Source organism: Aquarana catesbeiana, linkage group LG05, assembly GCF_042186555.1.
Source record: "Aquarana catesbeiana isolate 2022-GZ linkage group LG05, ASM4218655v1, whole genome shotgun sequence".
In the NCBI taxonomy this organism is placed as follows: Eukaryota; Metazoa; Chordata; class Amphibia; order Anura; family Ranidae; genus Aquarana; species Aquarana catesbeiana.
In genome coordinates, this window is record NC_133328.1 from 172,307,074 (window position 1) to 172,325,472 (window position 18,399).

Sequence of the window (18,399 nt, forward strand, 5' to 3'; positions counted from 1 at the left end):
ACTGAGGATTCATTAACATGTCAGCCAAAAAGGCCTAAGAATGACCGCACCAAGCATTACATGCAGTGCCATATTTGGGTGTGTCTAAAGACTTTGTGAAGCCTTGACTACTCTGTTTCTCCTACAATGGGACCTGGATCTTGTTTAGTTGCCACTATATTTCAAGTCGTTACGGTGACTAATTTGGGAAAAGTGTTGAATTTTTTTAACTCTGCCATGGCCGGTCCCAAGCCCGGCTGCGAAAAGAGGAGGGTTGGGTGCTGGGACAAGCAAACCTGCCCTGTAAAAACTATTTGCTACTGCGGCCAGGAACGTCAGTGAAAAAGCCACTGAGGATTCATTAACATGTCAGCCAAAAAGGCCTAAGAATGACCGCACCAAGCATTACATGCAGTGCCATATTTGGGTGTGTCTAAAGACTTTGTGAAGCCTTGACTACTCTGTTTCTCCTACAATGGGACCTGGATCTTGTTTAGTTGCCACTATATTTCAAGTCGTTACGGTGACTAATTTGGGAAAAGTGTTGAATTTTTTTAACTCTGCCATGGCCGGTCCCAAGCCCGGCTTCGAAAAGAGGAGGGTTGGGTGCTGGGACAAGCAAACCTGCCCTGTAAAAACTATTTGCTACTGCGGCCAGGAACTTCAGTGAAAAAGCCACTGAGGATTCGTTAACATCTCAGCCAAAAAGGCCTAAGAATGACCGCACCAAGCATTACATGCAGTGCCATATTTGGGTGTGTCTAAAGACTTTGTGAAGCCTTGACTACTCTGTTTCTCCTACAATGGGACCTGGATCTTGTTTAGTTGCCACTATATTTCAAGTCGTTACGGTGACTAATTTGGGAAAAGTGTTGAATTTTTTTAACTCTGCCATGGCCGGTCCCAAGCCCGGCTGCGAAAAGAGGAGGGTTGGGTGCTGGGACAAGCAAACCTGCCCTGTAAAAAACATTTGCTACTGCGGCCAGGAACGTCAGTGAAAAAGCCACTGAGGATTCGTTAACATCTCAGCCAAAAAGGCCTAAGAATGACCGCACCAAGCATTACATGCAGTGCCATATTTGGGTGTGTCTAAAGACTTTGTGAAGCCTTGACTACTCTGTTTCTCCTACAATGGGACCTGGATCTTGTTTAGTTGCCACTATATTTCAAGTCGTTACGGTGACTAATTTGGGAAAAGTGTTGAATTTTTTTAACTCTGCCATGGCCGGTCCCAAGCCCGGCTGCGAAAAGAGGAGGGTTGGGTGCTGGGACAAGCAAACCTGCCCTGTAAAAACTATTTGCTACTGCGGCCAGGAACGTCAGTGAAAAAGCCACTGAGGATTCATTAACATGTCAGCCAAAAAGGCCTAAGAATGACCGCACCAAGCATTACATGCAGTGCCATATTTGGGTGTGTCTAAAGACTTTGTGAAGCCTTGACTACTCTGTTTCTCCTACAATGGGACCTGGATCTTGTTTAGTTGCCACTATATTTCAAGTCGTTACGGTGACTAATTTGGGAAAAGTGTTGAATTTTTTTAACTCTGCCATGGCCGGTCCCAAGCCCGGCTTTGAAAAGAGGAGGGTTGGGTGCTGGGACAAGCAAACCTGCCCTGTAAAAACTATTTGCTACTGCGGCCAGGAACTTCAGTGAAAAAGCCACTGAGGATTCGTTAACATCTCAGCCAAAAAGGCCTAAGAATGACCGCACCAAGCATTACATGCAGTGCCATATTTGGGTGTGTCTAAAGACTTTGTGAAGCCTTGACTACTCTGTTTCTCCTACAATGGGACCTGGATCTTGTTTAGTTGCCACTATATTTCAAGTCGTTACGGTGACTAATTTGGGAAAAGTGTTGAATTTTTTTAACTCTGCCATGGCCGGTCCCAAGCCCGGCTGCGAAAAGAGGAGGGTTGGGTGCTGGGACAAGCAAACCTGCCCTGTAAAAAACATTTGCTACTGCGGCCAGGAACGTCAGTGAAAAAGCCACTGAGGATTCGTTAACATCTCAGCCAAAAAGGCCTAAGAATGACCGCACCAAGCATTACATGCAGTGCCATATTTGGGTGTGTCTAAAGACTTTGTGAAGCCTTGACTACTCTGTTTCTCCTACAATGGGACCTGGATCTTGTTTAGTTGCCACTATATTTCAAGTCGTTACGGTGACTAATTTGGGAAAAGTGTTGAATTTTTTTAACTCTGCCATGGCCGGTCCCAAGCCCGGCTGCGAAAAGAGGAGGGTTGGGTGCTGGGACAAGCAAACCTGCCCTGTAAAAACTATTTGCTACTGCGGCCAGGAACGTCAGTGAAAAAGTCACTGAGGATTCGTTAACATGTCAGCCAAAAAGGCCTAAGAATGACCGCACCAAGCATTACATGCAGTGCCATATTTGGGTGTGTCTAAAGACTTTGTGAAGCCTTGACTACTCTGTTTCTCCTACAATGGGACCTGGATCTTGTTTAGTTGCCACTATATTTCAAGTCGTTACGGTGACTAATTTGGGAAAAGTGTTGAATTTTTTTAACTCTGCCATGGCCGGTCCCAAGCCCGGCTGCGAAAAGAGGAGGGTTGGGTGCTGGGACAAGCAAACCTGCCCTGTAAAAACTATTTGCTACTGCGGCCAGGAACGTCAGTGAAAAAGCCACTGAGGATTCGTTAACATCTCAGCCAAAAAGGCCTAAGAATGACCGCACCAAGCATTACATGCAGTGCCATATTTGGGTGTGTCTAAAGACTTTGTGAAGCCTTGACTACTCTGTTTCTCCTACAATGGGACCTGGATCTTGTTTAGTTGCCACTATATTTCAAGTCGTTACAGTGACTAATTTCAGAAAAGTGTTGAATTTTTTTTAACTCTGCCATGGCCGGTCCCAAGCCCGGCTGCGAAAAGAGGAGGGTTGGGTGCTGGGACAAGCAAACCTGCCCTGTAAAAACTATTTGCTACTGCGGCCAGGAACGTCAGTGAAAAAGCCACTGAGGATTCATTAACATGTCAGCCAAAAAGGCCTAAGAATGACCGCACCAAGCATTACATGCAGTGCCATATTTGGGTGTGTCTAAAGACTTTGTGAAGCCTTGACTACTCTGTTTCTCCTACAATGGGACCTGGATCTTGTTTAGTTGCCACTATATTTCAAGTCGTTACGGTGACTAATTTGGGAAAAGTGTTGAATTTTTTTAACTCTGCCATGGCCGGTCCCAAGCCCGGCTTCGAAAAGAGGAGGGTTGGGTGCTGGGACAAGCAAACCTGCCCTGTAAAAACTATTTGCTACTGCGGCCAGGAACTTCAGTGAAAAAGCCACTGAGGATTCGTTAACATCTCAGCCAAAAAGGCCTAAGAATGACCGCACCAAGCATTACATGCAGTGCCATATTTGGGTGTGTCTAAAGACTTTGTGAAGCCTTGACTACTCTGTTTCTCCTACAATGGGACCTGGATCTTGTTTAGTTGCCACTATATTTCAAGTCGTTACGGTGACTAATTTGGGAAAAGTGTTGAATTTTTTTAACTCTGCCATGGCCGGTCCCAAGCCCGGCTTCGAAAAGAGGAGGGTTGGTTGCTGGGACAAGCAAACCTGCCCTGTAAAAACTATTTGCTACTGCGGCCAGGAACGTCAGTGAAAAAGCCACTGAGGATTCGTTAACATCTCAGCCAAAAAGGCCTAAGAATGACCGCACCAAGCATTACATGCAGTGCCATATTTGGGTGTGTCTAAAGACTTTGTGAAGCCTTGACTACTCTGTTTCTCCTACAATGGGACCTGGATCTTGTTTAGTTGCCACTATATTTCAAGTCGTTACGGTGACTAATTTGGGAAAAGTGTTGAATTTTTTTAACTCTGCCATGGCCGGTCCCAAGCCCGGCTGCGAAAAGAGGAGGGTTGGGTGCTGGGACAAGCAAACCTGCCCTGTAAAAAACATTTGCTACTGCGGCCAGGAACGTCAGTGAAAAAGCCACTGAGGATTCGTTAACATCTCAGCCAAAAAGGCCTAAGAATGACCGCACCAAGCATTACATGCAGTGCCATATTTGGGTGTGTCTAAAGACTTTGTGAAGCCTTGACTACTCTGTTTCTCCTACAATGGGACCTGGATCTTGTTTAGTTGCCACTATATTTCAAGTCGTTACGGTGACTAATTTGGGAAAAATGTTGAATTTTTTTAACTCTGCCATGGCCGGTCCCAAGCCCGGCTGTGAAAAGAGGAGGGTTGGGTGCTGGGACAAGCAAACCTGCCCTGTAAAAACTATTTGCTACTGCGGCCAGGAACGTCAGTGAAAAAGCCACTGAGGATTCATTAACATGTCAGCCAAAAAGGCCTAAGAATGACCGCACCAAGCATTACATGCAGTGCCATATTTGGGTGTGTCTAAAGACTTTGTGAAGCCTTGACTACTCTGTTTCTCCTACAATGGGACCTGGATCTTGTTTAGTTGCCACTATATTTCAAGTCGTTACGGTGACTAATTTGGGAAAAGTGTTGAATTTTTTTAACTCTGCCATGGCCGGTCCCAAGCCCGGCTTCGAAAAGAGGAGGGTTGGGTGCTGGGACAAGCAAACCTGCCCTGTAAAAACTATTTGCTACTGCGGCCAGGAACTTCAGTGAAAAAGCCACTGAGGATTCGTTAACATCTCAGCCAAAAAGGCCTAAGAATGACCGCACCAAGCATTACATGCAGTGCCATATTTGGGTGTGTCTAAAGACTTTGTGAAGCCTTGACTACTCTGTTTCTCCTACAATGGGACCTGGATCTTGTTTAGTTGCCACTATATTTCAAGTCGTTACGGTGACTAATTTGGGAAAAGTGTTGAATTTTTTTAACTCTGCCATGGCCGGTCCCAAGCCCGGCTTCGAAAAGAGGAGGGTTGGTTGCTGGGACAAGCAAACCTGCCCTGTAAAAACTATTTGCTACTGCGGCCAGGAACGTCAGTGAAAAAGCCACTGAGGATTCGTTAACATCTCAGCCAAAAAGGCCTAAGAATGACCGCACCAAGCATTACATGCAGTGCCATATTTGGGTGTGTCTAAAGACTTTGTGAAGCCTTGACTACTCTGTTTCTCCTACAATGGGACCTGGATCTTGTTTAGTTGCCACTATATTTCAAGTCGTTACGGTGACTAATTTGGGAAAAGTGTTGAATTTTTTTAACTCTGCCATGGCCAGTCCCAAGCCCGGCTGCGAAAAGAGGAGGGTTGGGTGCTGGGACAAGCAAACCTGCCCTGTAAAAAACATTTGCTACTGCGGCCAGGAACGTCAGTGAAAAAGCCACTGAGGATTCGTTAACATCTCAGCCAAAAAGGCCTAAGAATGACCGCACCAAGCATTACATGCAGTGCCATATTTGGGTGTGTCTAAAGACTTTGTGAAGCCTTGACTACTCTGTTTCTCCTACAATGGGACCTGGATCTTGTTTAGTTGCCACTATATTTCAAGTCGTTACGGTGACTAATTTGGGAAAAATGTTGAATTTTTTTAACTCTGCCATGGCCGGTCCCAAGCCCGGCTGCGAAAAGAGGAGGGTTGGGTGCTGGGACAAGCAAACCTGCCCTGTAAAAACTATTTGCTACTGCGGCCAGGAACGTCAGTGAAAAAGTCACTGAGGATTCGTTAACATGTCAGCCAAAAAGGCCTAAGAATGACCGCACCAAGCATTACATGCAGTGCCATATTTGGGTGTGTCTAAAGACTTTGTGAAGCCTTGACTACTCTGTTTCTCCTACAATGGGACCTGGATCTTGTTTAGTTGCCACTATATTTCAAGTCGTTACGGTGACTAATTTGGGAAAAGTGTTGAATTTTTTTAACTCTGCCATGGCCGGTCCCAAGCCCGGCTGCGAAAAGAGGAGGGTTGGGTGCTGGGACAAGCAAACCTGCCCTGTAAAAACTATTTGCTACTGCGGCCAGGAACGTCAGTGAAAAAGCCACTGAGGATTCGTTAACATCTCAGCCAAAAAGGCCTAAGAATGACCGCACCAAGCATTACATGCAGTGCCATATTTGGGTGTGTCTAAAGACTTTGTGAAGCCTTGACTACTCTGTTTCTCCTACAATGGGACCTGGATCTTGTTTAGTTGCCACTATATTTCAAGTCGTTACGGTGACTAATTTGGGAAAAGTGTTGAATTTTTTTAACTCTGCCATGGCCGGTCCCAAGCCCGGCTGCGAAAAGAGGAGGGTTGGGTGCTGGGACAAGCAAACCTGCCCTGTAAAAACTATTTGCTACTGCGGCCAGGAACGTCAGTGAAAAAGCCACTGAGGATTCATTAACATGTCAGCCAAAAAGGCCTAAGAATGACCGCACCAAGCATTACATGCAGTGCCATATTTGGGTGTGTCTAAAGACTTTGTGAAGCCTTGACTACTCTGTTTCTCCTACAATGGGACCTGGATCTTGTTTAGTTGCCACTATATTTCAAGTCGTTACGGTGACTAATTTGGGAAAAGTGTTGAATTTTTTTAACTCTGCCATGGCCGGTCCCAAGCCCGGCTGCGAAAAGAGGAGGGTTGGGTGCTGGGACAAGCAAACCTGCCCTGTAAAAACTATTTGCTACTGCGGCCAGGAACTTCAGTTAAAAAGCCACTGAGGATTCGTTAACATGTCAGCCAAAAAGGCCTAAGAATGACCGCACCAAGCATTACATGCAGTGCCATATTTGGGTGTGTCTAAAGACTTTGTGAAGCCTTGACTACTCTGTTTCTCCTACAATGGGACCTGGATCTTGTTTAGTTGCCACTATATTTCAAGTCGTTACGGTGACTAATTTGGGAAAAGTGTTGAATTTTTTTAACTCTGCCATGGCCGGTCCCAAGCCCGGCTGCGAAAAGAGGAGGGTTGGGTGCTGGGACATGCAAACCTGCCCTGTAAAAAACATTTGCTACTGCGGCCAGGAACGTCAGTGAAAAAGCCACTGAGGATTCGTTAACATCTCAGCCAAAAAGGCCTAAGAATGACCGCACCAAGCATTACATGCAGTGCCATATTTGGGTGTGTCTAAAGACTTTGTGAAGCCTTGACTACTCTGTTTCTCCTACAATGGGACCTGGATCTTGTTTAGTTGCCACTATATTTCAAGTCGTTACGGTGACTAATTTGGGAAAAGTGTTGAATTTTTTTAACTCTGCCATGGCCGGTCCCAAGCCCGGCTGCGAAAAGAGGAGGGTTGGGTGCTGGGACAAGCAAACCTGCCCTGTAAAAACTATTTGCTACTGCGGCCAGGAACGTCAGTGAAAAAGCCACTGAGGATTCATTAACATGTCAGCCAAAAAGGCCTAAGAATGACCGCACCAAGCATTACATGCAGTGCCATATTTGGGTGTGTCTAAAGACTTTGTGAAGCCTTGACTACTCTGTTTCTCCTACAATGGGACCTGGATCTTGTTTAGTTGCCACTATATTTCAAGTCGTTACGGTGACTAATTTGGGAAATGTGTTGAATTTTTTTAACTCTGCCATGGCCGGTCCCAGGCCCGGCTGCGAAAAGAGGAGGGTTGGGTGCTGGGACAAGCAAACCTGCCCTGTAAAAACTATTTGCTACTGCGGCCAGGAACGTCAGTGAAAAAGCCACTGAGGATTCGTTAACATCTCAGCCAAAAAGGCCTAAGAATGACCGCACCAAGCATTACATGTAGTGCCATATTTGGGTGTGTCTAAAGACTTTGTGAAGCCTTGACTACTCTGTTTCTCCTACAATGGGACCTGGATCTTGTTTGGTTGCCACTATATTTCAAGTCGTTACGATGACTAATTTGGGAAAAGTGTTGAATTTTTTTAACTCTGCCATGACCGGTCCCAAGCCCGGCTGCGAAAAGAGGAGGGTTGGGTGCTGGGACAAGCAAACCTGCCCTGTAAAAACTATTTGCTACTGCGGCCAGGAACGTCAGTAAAAAAGCCACTGAGGATTCGTTAACATCTCAGCCAAAAAGGCCTAAGAATGACCGCACCAAGCATTACATGCAGTGCCATATTTGGGTGTGTCTAAAGACTTTGTGAAGCCTTGACTACTCTGTTTCTCCTACAATGGGACCTGGATCTTGTTTAGTTGCCACTATATTTCAAGTCGTTACGGTGACTAATTTGGGAAAAGTGTTGAATTTTTTTAACTCTGCCATGGCCGGTCCCAAGCCCGGCTGCGAAAAGAGGAGGGTTGGGTGCTGGGACATGCAAACCTGCCCTGTAAAAAACATTTGCTACTGCGGCCAGGAACGTCAGTGAAAAAGCCACTGAGGATTCGTCAACATCTCAGCCAAAAAGGCCTAAGAATGACCGCACCAAGCATTACATGCAGTGGCATATTTGGGTGTGTCTAAAGACTTTGTGAAGCCTTGACTACTCTGTTTCTCCTACAATGGGACCTGGATCTTGTTTAGTTGCCACGATATTTCAAGTCGTTACGGTGACTAATTTGGGAAAAGTGTTGAATTTTTTTAACTCTGCCATGGCCAGTCCCAAGCCCGGCTGCGAAAAGAGGAGGGTTGGGTGCTGGGACAAGCAAACCTGCCCTGTAAAAACTATTTGCTACTGCGGCCAGGAACGTCAGTGAAAAAGTCACTGAGGATTCGTTAACATGTCAGCCAAAAAGGCCTAAGAATGACCGCACCAAGCATTACATGCAGTGCCATATTTGGGTGTGTCTAAAGACTTTGTGAAGCCTTGACTTCTCTGTTTCTCCTACAATGGGACCTGGATCTTGTTTAGTTGCCACTATATTTCAAGTCGTTACGGTGACTAATTTGGGAAAAGTGTTGAATTTTTTTAACTCTGCCATGGCCGGTCCCAAGCCCGGCTGCGAAAAGAGGAGGGTTGGGTGCTGGGACAAGCAAACCTGCCCTGTAAAAACTATTTGCTACTGCGGCCAGGAACGTCAGTGAAAAAGCCACTGAGTATTCGTTAACATCTCAGCCAAAAAGGCCTAAGAATGACCGCACCAAGCATTACATGTAGTGCCATTTTTGGGTGTGTCTAAAGACTTTGTGAAGCCTTGACTACTCTGTTTCTCCTACAATGGGACCTGGATCTTGTTTAGTTGCCACTATATTTCAAGTCGTTACGGTGACTAATTTGGGAAAAGTGTTGAATTTTTTTAACTCTGCCATGGCCGGTCCCAAGCCCGGCTGCAAAAAGAGGAGGGTTGGGTGCTGGGACAAGCAAACCTGCCCTGTAAAAACTATTTGCTACTGCGGCCAGGAACGTCAGTGAAAAAGCCACTGAGGATTCGTTAACATGTCAGCCAAAAAGGCCTAAGAATGACCGCACCAAGCATTACATGCAGTGCCATATTTGGGTGTGTCTAAAGACTTTGTGAAGCCTTGACTACTCTGTTTCTCCTACAATGGGACCTGGATCTTGTTTAGTTGCCACTATATTTCAAGTCATTACGGTGACTAATTTGGGAAAAGTGTTGAATTTTTTTAACTCTGCCATGGCCGGTCCCAAGCCCGGCTGCGAAAAGAGGAGGGTTGGGTGCTGGGACAAGCAAACCTGCCCTGTAAAAACTATTTGCTACTGCGGCCAGGAACGTCAGTGAAAAAGTCACTGAGGATTCGTTAACATGTCAGCCAAAAAGGCCTAAGAATGACTGCACCAAGCATTACATGCAGTGCCATATTTGGGTGTGTCTAAACATTTTGTGAAGCCTTGACTACTCTGTTTCTCCTACAATGGGACCTGGATCTTGTTTAGTTGCCACTATATTTCAAGTCGTTACGGTGACTAATTTGGGAAAAGTGTTGAATTTTTTTAACTCTGCCATGGCCGGTCCCAAGCCCGGCTGCGAAAAGAGGAGGGTTGGGTGCTGGGACAAGCAAACCTGCCCTGTAAAACTATTTGCTACTGCGGCCAGGAACGTCAGTGAAAAAGCCACTGAGGATTCGTTAACATCTCAGCCAAAAAGGCCTAAGAATGACCGCACCAAGCATTACATGTAGTGCCATATTTGGGTGTGTCTAAAGACTTTGTGAAGCCTTGACTACTCTGTTTCTCCTACAATGGGACCTGGATCTTGTTTGGTTGCCACTATATTTCAAGTCGTTACGATGACTAATTTGGGAAAAGTGTTGAATTTTTTTAACTCTGCCATGGCCGGTCCCAAGCCCGGCTGCGAAAAGAGGAGGGTTGGGTGCTGGGACAAGCAAACCTGCCCTGTAAAAACTATTTGCTACTGCGGCCAGGAACGTCAGTGAAAAAGCCACTGAGGATTCGTTAACATCTCAGCCAAAAAGGCCTAAGAATGACCGCACCAAGCATTACATGCAGTGCCATATTTGGGTGTGTCTAAAGACTTTGTGAAGCCTTGACTACTCTGTTTCTCCTACAATGGGACCTGGATCTTGTTTAGTTGCCACTATATTTCAAGTCGTTACGGTGACTAATTTGGGAAAAGTGTTGAATTTTTTTAACTCTGCCATGGCCGGTCCCAAGCCCGGCTGCGAAAAGAGGAGGGTTGGGTGCTGGGACAAGCAAACCTGCCCTGTAAAAACTATTTGCTACTGCGGCCAGGAACGTCAGTGAAAAAGCCACTGAGGATTCATTAACATGTCAGCCAAAAAGGCCTAAGAATGAACGCACCAAGCATTACATGCAGTGCCATATTTGGGTGTGTCTAAAGACTTTGTGAAGCCTTGACTACTCTGTTTCTCCTACAATGGGACCTGGATCTTGTTTAGTTGCCACTATATTTCAAGTCGTTACGGTGACTAATTTGGGAAAAGTGTTGAATTTTTTTAACTCTGCCATGGCCGGTCCCAAGCCCGGCTTCGAAAAGAGGAGTGTTGGGTGCTGGGACAAGCAAACCTGCCCTGTAAAAACTATTTGCTACTGCGGCCAGGAACTTCAGTGAAAAAGCCACTGAGGATTCGTTAACATCTCAGCCAAAAAGGCCTAAGAATGACCGCACCAAGCATTACATGCAGTGCCATATTTGTGTGTGTCTAAAGACTTTGTGAAGCCTTGACTACTCTGTTTCTCCTACAATGGGACCTGGATCTTGTTTAGTTGCCACTATATTTCAAGTCGTTACGGTGACTAATTTGGGAAAAGTGTTGAATTTTTTTAACTCTGCCATGGCCGGTCCCAAGCCCGGCTGCGAAAAGAGGAGGGTTGGGTGCTGGGACAAGCAAACCTGCCCTGTAAAAAACATTTGCTACTGCGGCCAGGAACGTCAGTGAAAAAGCCACTGAGGATTCGTTAACATCTCAGCCAAAAAGGCCTAAGAATGACCGCACCAAGCATTACATGCAGTGCCATATTTGGGTGTGTCTAAAGACTTTGTGAAGCCTTGACTACTCTGTTTCTCCTACAATGGGACCTGGATCTTGTTTAGTTGCCACTATATTTCAAGTCGTTACGGTGACTAATTTGGGAAAAGTGTTGAATTTTTTTAACTCTGCCATGGCCGGTCCCAAGCCCGGCTGTGAAAAGAGGAGGGTTGGGTGCTGGGACAAGCAAACCTGCCCTGTAAAAACTATTTGCTACTGCGGCCAGGAACGTCAGTGAAAAAGTCACTGAGGATTCGTTAACATGTCAGCCAAAAAGGCCTAAGAATGACCGCACCAAGCATTACATGCAGTGCCATATTTGGGTGTGTCTAAAGACTTTGTGAAGCCTTGACTACTCTGTTTCTCCTACAATGGGACCTGGATCTTGTTTAGTTGCCACTATATTTCAAGTCGTTACGGTGACTAATTTGGGAAAAGTGTTGAATTTTTTTAACTCTGCCATGGCCGGTCCCAAGCCCGGCTGCGAAAAGAGGAGGGTTGGGTGCTGGGACAAGCAAACCTGCCCTGTAAAAACTATTTGCTACTGCGGCCAGGAACGTCAGTGAAAAAGCCACTGAGGATTCGTTAACATCTCAGCCAAAAAGGCCTAAGAATGACCGCACCAAGCATTACATGCAGTGCCATATTTGGGTGTGTCTAAAGACTTTGTGAAGCCTTGACTACTCTGTTTCTCCTACAATGGGACCTGGATCTTGTTTAGTTGCCACTATATTTCAAGTCGTTACGGTGACTAATTTAGGAAAAGTGTTGAATTTTTTTAACTCTGCCATGGCCGGTCCCAAGCCCGGCTGCGAAAAGAGGAGGGTTGGGTGCTGGGACAAGCAAACCTGCCCTGTAAAAACTATTTGCTACTGCGGCCAGGAACGTCAGTGAAAAAGCCACTGAGGATTCGTTAACATCTCAGCCAAAAAGGCCTAAGAATGACCGCACCAAGCATTACATGCAGTGCCATATTTGGGTGTGTCTAAAGACTTTGTGAAGCCTTGACTACTCTGTTTCTCCTACAATGGGACCTGGATCTTGTTTAGTTGCCACTATATTTCAAGTCGTTACGGTGACTAATTTGGGAAAAGTGTTGAATTTTTTTAACTCTGCCATGGCCGGTCCCAAGCCCGGCTGCGAAAAGAGGAGGGTTGGGTGCTGGGACATGCAAACCTGCCCTGTAAAAAACATTTGTTACTGCGGCCAGGAACGTCAGTGAAAAAGCCACTGAGGATTCGTTAACATCTCAGCCAAAAAGGCCTAAGAATGAACGCACCAAGCATTACATGCAGTGCCATATTTGGGTGTGTCTAAAGACTTTGTGAAGCCTTGACTACTCTGTTTCTCCTACAATGGGACCTGGATCTTGTTTAGTTGCCACTATATTTCAAGTCATTATGGTGACTAATTTGGGAAAAGTGTTGAATTTTTTTAACTCTGCCATGGCCGGTCCCAAGCCCGGCTGCGAAAAGAGGAGGGTTGGGTGCTGGGACAAGCAAACCTGCCCTGTAAAAACTATTTGCTACTGCGGCCAAGAACGTCAGTGAAAAAGTCACTGAGGATTAGTTAACATGTCAGCCAAAAAGGCCTAAGAATGACCGCACCAAGCATTACATGCAGTGCCATATTTGGGTGTGTCTAAAGACTTTGTGAAGCCTTGACTACTCTGTTTCTCCTACAATGGGACCTGGATCTTGTTTAGTTGCCACTATATTTCAAGTCGTTACGGTGACTAATTTGGGAAAAGTGTTGAATTTTTTTAACTCTGCCATGGCCGGTCCCAAGCCGGGCTGCGAAAAGAGGAGGGTTGGGTGCTGGGACAAGCAAACCTGCCCTGTAAAAACTATTTGCTACTGCGGCCAGGAACGTCAGTGAAAAAGCCACTGAGGATTCATTAACATGTCAGCCAAAAAGGCCTAAGAATGACCGCACCAAGCATTACATGCAGTGCCATATTTGGGTGTGTCTAAAGACTTTGTGAAGCCTTGACTACTCTGTTTCTCCTACAATGGGACCTGGATCTTGTTTAGTTGCCACTATATTTCAAGTCGTTACGGTGACTAATTTGGGAAAAGTGTTGAATTTTTTTAACTCTGCCATGGCCGGTCCCAAGCCCGGCTGCGAAAAGAGGAGGGTTGGGTGCTGGGACAAGCAAACCTGCCCTGTGAAAACTATTTGCTACTGCGGCCAGGAACATCAGTGAAAAAGCCACTGAGGATTCGTTAACATCTCAGCCAAAAAGGCCTAAGAATGACCGCACCAAGCATTACATGTAGTGCCATATTTGGGTGTGTCTAAAGACTTTGTGAAGCCTTGACTACTCTGTTTCTCCTACAATGGGACCTGGATCTTGTTTGGTTGCCACTATATTTCAAGTAGTTACGATGACTAATTTGGGAAAAGTGTTGAATTTTTTTAACTCTGCCATGGCCGGTCCCAAGCCCGGCTGCGAAAAGAGGAGGGTTGGGTGCTGGGACAAGCAAACCTGCCCTGTAAAAACTATTTGCTACTGCGGCCAGGAACGTCAGTGAAAAAGCCACTGAGGATTCGTTAACATCTCAGCCAAAAAGGCCTAAGAATGACCGCACCAAGCATTACATGCAGTGCCATATTTGGGTGTGTCTAAAGACTTTGTGAAGCCTTGACTACTCTGTTTCTCCTACAATGGGACCTGGATCTTGTTTAGTTGCCACTATATTTCAAGTCGTTACGGTGACTAATTTGGGAAAAGTGTTGAATTTTTTTAACTCTGCCATGGCCGGTCCCAAGCCCGGGTGCGAAAAGAGGAGGGTTGGGTGCTGGGACAAGCAAACCTGCCCTGTAAAAACTATTTGCTACTGCGGCCAGGAACGTCAGTGAAAAAGCCACTGAGGATTCATTAACATGTCAGCCAAAAAGGCCTAAGAATGACCGCACCAAGCATTACATGCAGTGCCATATTTGGGTGTGTCTAAAGACTTTGTGAAGCCTTGACTACTCTGTTTCTCCTACAATGGGACCTGGATCTTGTTTAGTTGCCACTATATTTCAAGTCGTTACGGTGACTAATTTGGGAAAAGTGTTGAATTTTTTTAACTCTGCCATGGCCGGTCCCAAGCCCGGCTGCGAAAAGAGGAGGGTTGGGTGCTGGGACAAGCAAACCTGCCCTGTAAAAAACATTTGCTACTGCGGCCAGGAACGTCAGTGAAAAAGCCACTGAGGATTCGTTAACATCTCAGCCAAAAAGGCCTAAGAATGACCGCACCAAGCATTACATGCAGTGCCATATTTGGGTGTGTCTAAAGACTTTGTGAAGCCTTGACTACTCTGTTTCTCCTACAATGGGACCTGGATCTTGTTTAGTTGCCACTATATTTCAAGTCGTTACGGTGACTAATTTGGGAAAAGTGTTGAATTTTTTTAACTCTGCCATGGCCGGTCCCAAGCCCGGCTGCGAAAAGAGGAGGGTTGCGTGCTGGGACAAGCAAACCTGCCCTGTAAAAACTATTTGCTACTGCGGCCAGGAACGTCAGTGAAAAAGTCACTGAGGATTCGTTAACATGTCAGCCAAAAAGGCCTAAGAATGACCGCACCAAGCATTACATGCAGTGCCATATTTGGGTGTGTCTAAAGACTTTGTGAAGCCTTGACTACTCTGTTTCTCCTACAATGGGACCTGGATCTTGTTTAGTTGCCACTATATTTCAAGTCGTTACGGTGACTAATTTGGGAAAAGTGTTGAATTTTTTTAACTCTGCCATGGCCGGTCCCAAGCCCGGCTGCGAAAAGAGGAGGGTTGGGTGCTGGGACAAGCAAACCTGCCCTGTAAAAACTATTTGCTACTGCGGCCAGGAACGTCAGTGAAAAAGCCACTGAGGATTCGTTAACATCTCAGCCAAAAAGGCCTAAGAATGACCGCACCAAGCATTACATGCAGTGCCATATTTGGGTGTGTCTAAAGACTTTGTGAAGCCTTGACTACTCTGTTTCTCCTACAATGGGACCTGGATCTTGTTTAGTTGCCACTATATTTCAAGTCGTTACGGTGACTAATTTGGGAAAAGTGTTGAATTTTTTTAACTCTGCCATGGCCGGTCCCAAGCCCGGGTGCGAAAAGAGGAGGGTTGGGTGCTGGGACAAGCAAACCTGCCCTGTAAAAACGATTTGCTACTGCGGCCAGGAACGTCAGTGAAAAAGCCACTGAGGATTCGTTAACATCTCAGCCAAAAAGGCCTAAGAATGACCGCACCAAGCATTACATGCAGTGCCATATTTGGGTGTGTCTAAAGACTTTGTGAAGCCTTGACTACTCTGTTTCTCCTACAATGGGACCTGGATCTTGTTTAGTTGCCACTATATTTCAAGTCGTTACGATGACTAATTTGGGAAAAGTGTTGAATTTTTTTAACTCTGCCATGGCCGGTCCCAAGCCCGGCTGCGAAAAGAGGAGGGTTGGGTGCTGGGACAAGCAAACCTGCCCTGTAAAAACTATTTGCTACTGCGGCCAGGAACGTCAGTGAAAAAGCCACTGAGGATTCGTTAACATCTCAGCCAAAAAGGCCTAAGAATGACCGCACCAAGCATTACATGCAGTGCCATATTTGGGTGTGTCTAAAGACTTTGTGAAGCCTTGACTACTCTGTTTCTCCTACAATGGGACCTGGATCTTGTTTAGTTGCCACTATATTTCAAGTCGTTACGGTGACTAATTTGGGAAAAGTGTTGAATTTTTTTAACTCTGCCATGGCCGGTCCCAAGCCCGGCTGCGAAAAGAGGAGGGTTGGGTGCTGGGACAAGCAAACCTGCCCTGTAAAAACTATTTGCTACTGCGGCCAGGAACGTCAGTGAAAAAGCCACTGAGGATTCATTAACATGTCAGCCAAAAAGGCCTAAGAATGACCGCACCAAGCATTACATGCAGTGCCATATTTGGGTGTGTCTAAAGACTTTGTGAATCCTTGACTACTCTGTTTCTCCTACAATGGGACCTGGATCTTGTTTAGTTGCCACTATATTTCAAGTCGTTACGGTGACTAATTTGGGAAAAGTGTTGAATTTTTTTAACTCTGCCATGGCCGGTCCCAAGCCCGGCTGCGAAAAGAGGAGGGTTGGGTGCTGGGACAAGCAAACCTGCCCTGTAAAAACTATTTGCTACTGCGGCCAGGAACGTCAGTGAAAAAGCCACTGAGGATTCGTTAACATCTCAGCCAAAAAGGCCTAAGAATGACCGCACCAAGCATTACATGCAGTGCCATATTTGGGTGTGTCTAAAGACTTTGTGAAGCCTTGACTACTCTGTTTCTCCTACAATGGGACCTGGATCTTGTTTAGTTGCCACTATATTTCAAGTCGTTACGGTGACTAATTTGGGAAAAGTGTTGAATTTTTTTAACTCTGCCATGGCCGGTCCCAAGCCCGGCTGCGAAAAGAGGAGGGTTGGGTGCTGGGACAAGCAAACCTGCCCTGTAAAACTATTTGCTACTGCGGCCAGGAACGTCAGTGAAAAAGCCACTGAGGATTCGTTAACATCTCAGCCAAAAAGGCCTAAGAATGACCGCACCAAGCATTACATGCAGTGCCATATTTGGGTGTGTCTAAAGACTGTGTGAAGCCTTGACTACTCTGTTTCTCCTACAATGGGACCTGGATCTTGTTTAGTTGCCACTATATTTCAAGTCGTTACGGTGACTAATTTGGGAAAAGTGTTGAATTTTTTTAACTCTGCCATGGCCGGTCCCAAGCCCGGCTGCGAAAAGAGGAGGGTTGGGTGCTGGGACAAGCAAACCTGCCCTGTAAAAACTATTTGCTACTGCGGCCAGGAACGTCAGTGAAAAAGTCACTGAGGATTCGTTAACATGTCAGCCAAAAAGGCCTAAGAATGACCGCACCAAGCATTACATGCAGTGCCATATTTGGGTGTGTCTAAAGACTTTGTGAAGCCTTGACTACTCTGTTTCTCCTACAATGGGACCTGGATCTTGTTTAGTTGCCACTATATTTCAAGTCGTTACGGTGACTAATTTGGGAAAAGTGTTGAATTTTTTTAACTCTGCCATGGCCGGTCCCAAGCCCGGCTGCGAAAAGAGGAGGGTTGGGTGCTGGGACAAGCAAACCTGCCCTGTAAAAACTATTTGCTACTGCGGCCAGGAACGTCAGTGAAAAAGCCACTGAGGATTCATTAACATGTCAGCCAAAAAGGCCTAAGAATGACCGCACCAAGCATTACATGCAGTGCCATATTTGGGTGTGTCTAAAGACTTTGTGAAGCCTTGACTACTCTGTTTCTCCTACAATGGGACCTGGATCTTGTTTAGTTGCCACTATATTTCAAGTCGTTACGGTGACTAATTTGGGAAAAGTGTTGAATTTTTTTAACTCTGCCATGGCCGGTCCCAAGCCCGGCTGCGAAAAGAGGAGGGTTGGGTGCTGGGACAAGCAAACCTGCCCTGTAAAAACTATTTGCTACTGCGGCCAGGAACGTCAGTGAAAAAGCCACTGAGGATTCGTTAACATCTCAGCCAAAAAGGCCTAAGAATGACCGCACCAAGCATTACATGTAGTGCCATATTTGGGTGTGTCTATAGACTTTGTGAAGCCTTGACTACTCTGTTTCTCCTACAATGGGACCTGGATCTTGTTTAGTTGCCACTATATTTCAAGTCGTTACGGTGACTAATTTGGGAAAAGTGTTGAATTTTTTTAACTCTGCCATGGCCGGTCCCTAGCCCGGCTGCGAAAAGAGGAGGGTTGGGTGCTGGGACAAGCAAACCTGCCCTGTAAAAACTATTTGCTACTGCGGCCAGGAACGTCAGTGAAAAAGCCACTGAGGATTCGTTAACATGTCAGCCAAAAAGGCCTAAGAATGACCGCACCAAGCATTACATGCAGTGCCATATTTGGGTGTGTCTAAAGACTTTGTGAAGCCTTGACTACTCTGTTTCTCCTACAATGGGACCTGGATCTTGTTTAGTTGCCACTATATTTCAAGTCGTTACGGTGACTAATTTGGGAAAAGTGTTGAATTTTTTTAACTCTGCCATGGCCGGTCCCAAGCCCGGCTGCGAAAAGAGGAGGGTTGGGTGCTGGGACAAGCAAACCTGCCCTGTAAAAACTATTTGCTACTGCGGCCAGGAACGTCAGTGAAAAAGTCACTGAGAATTCATTAACATGTCAGCCAAAAAG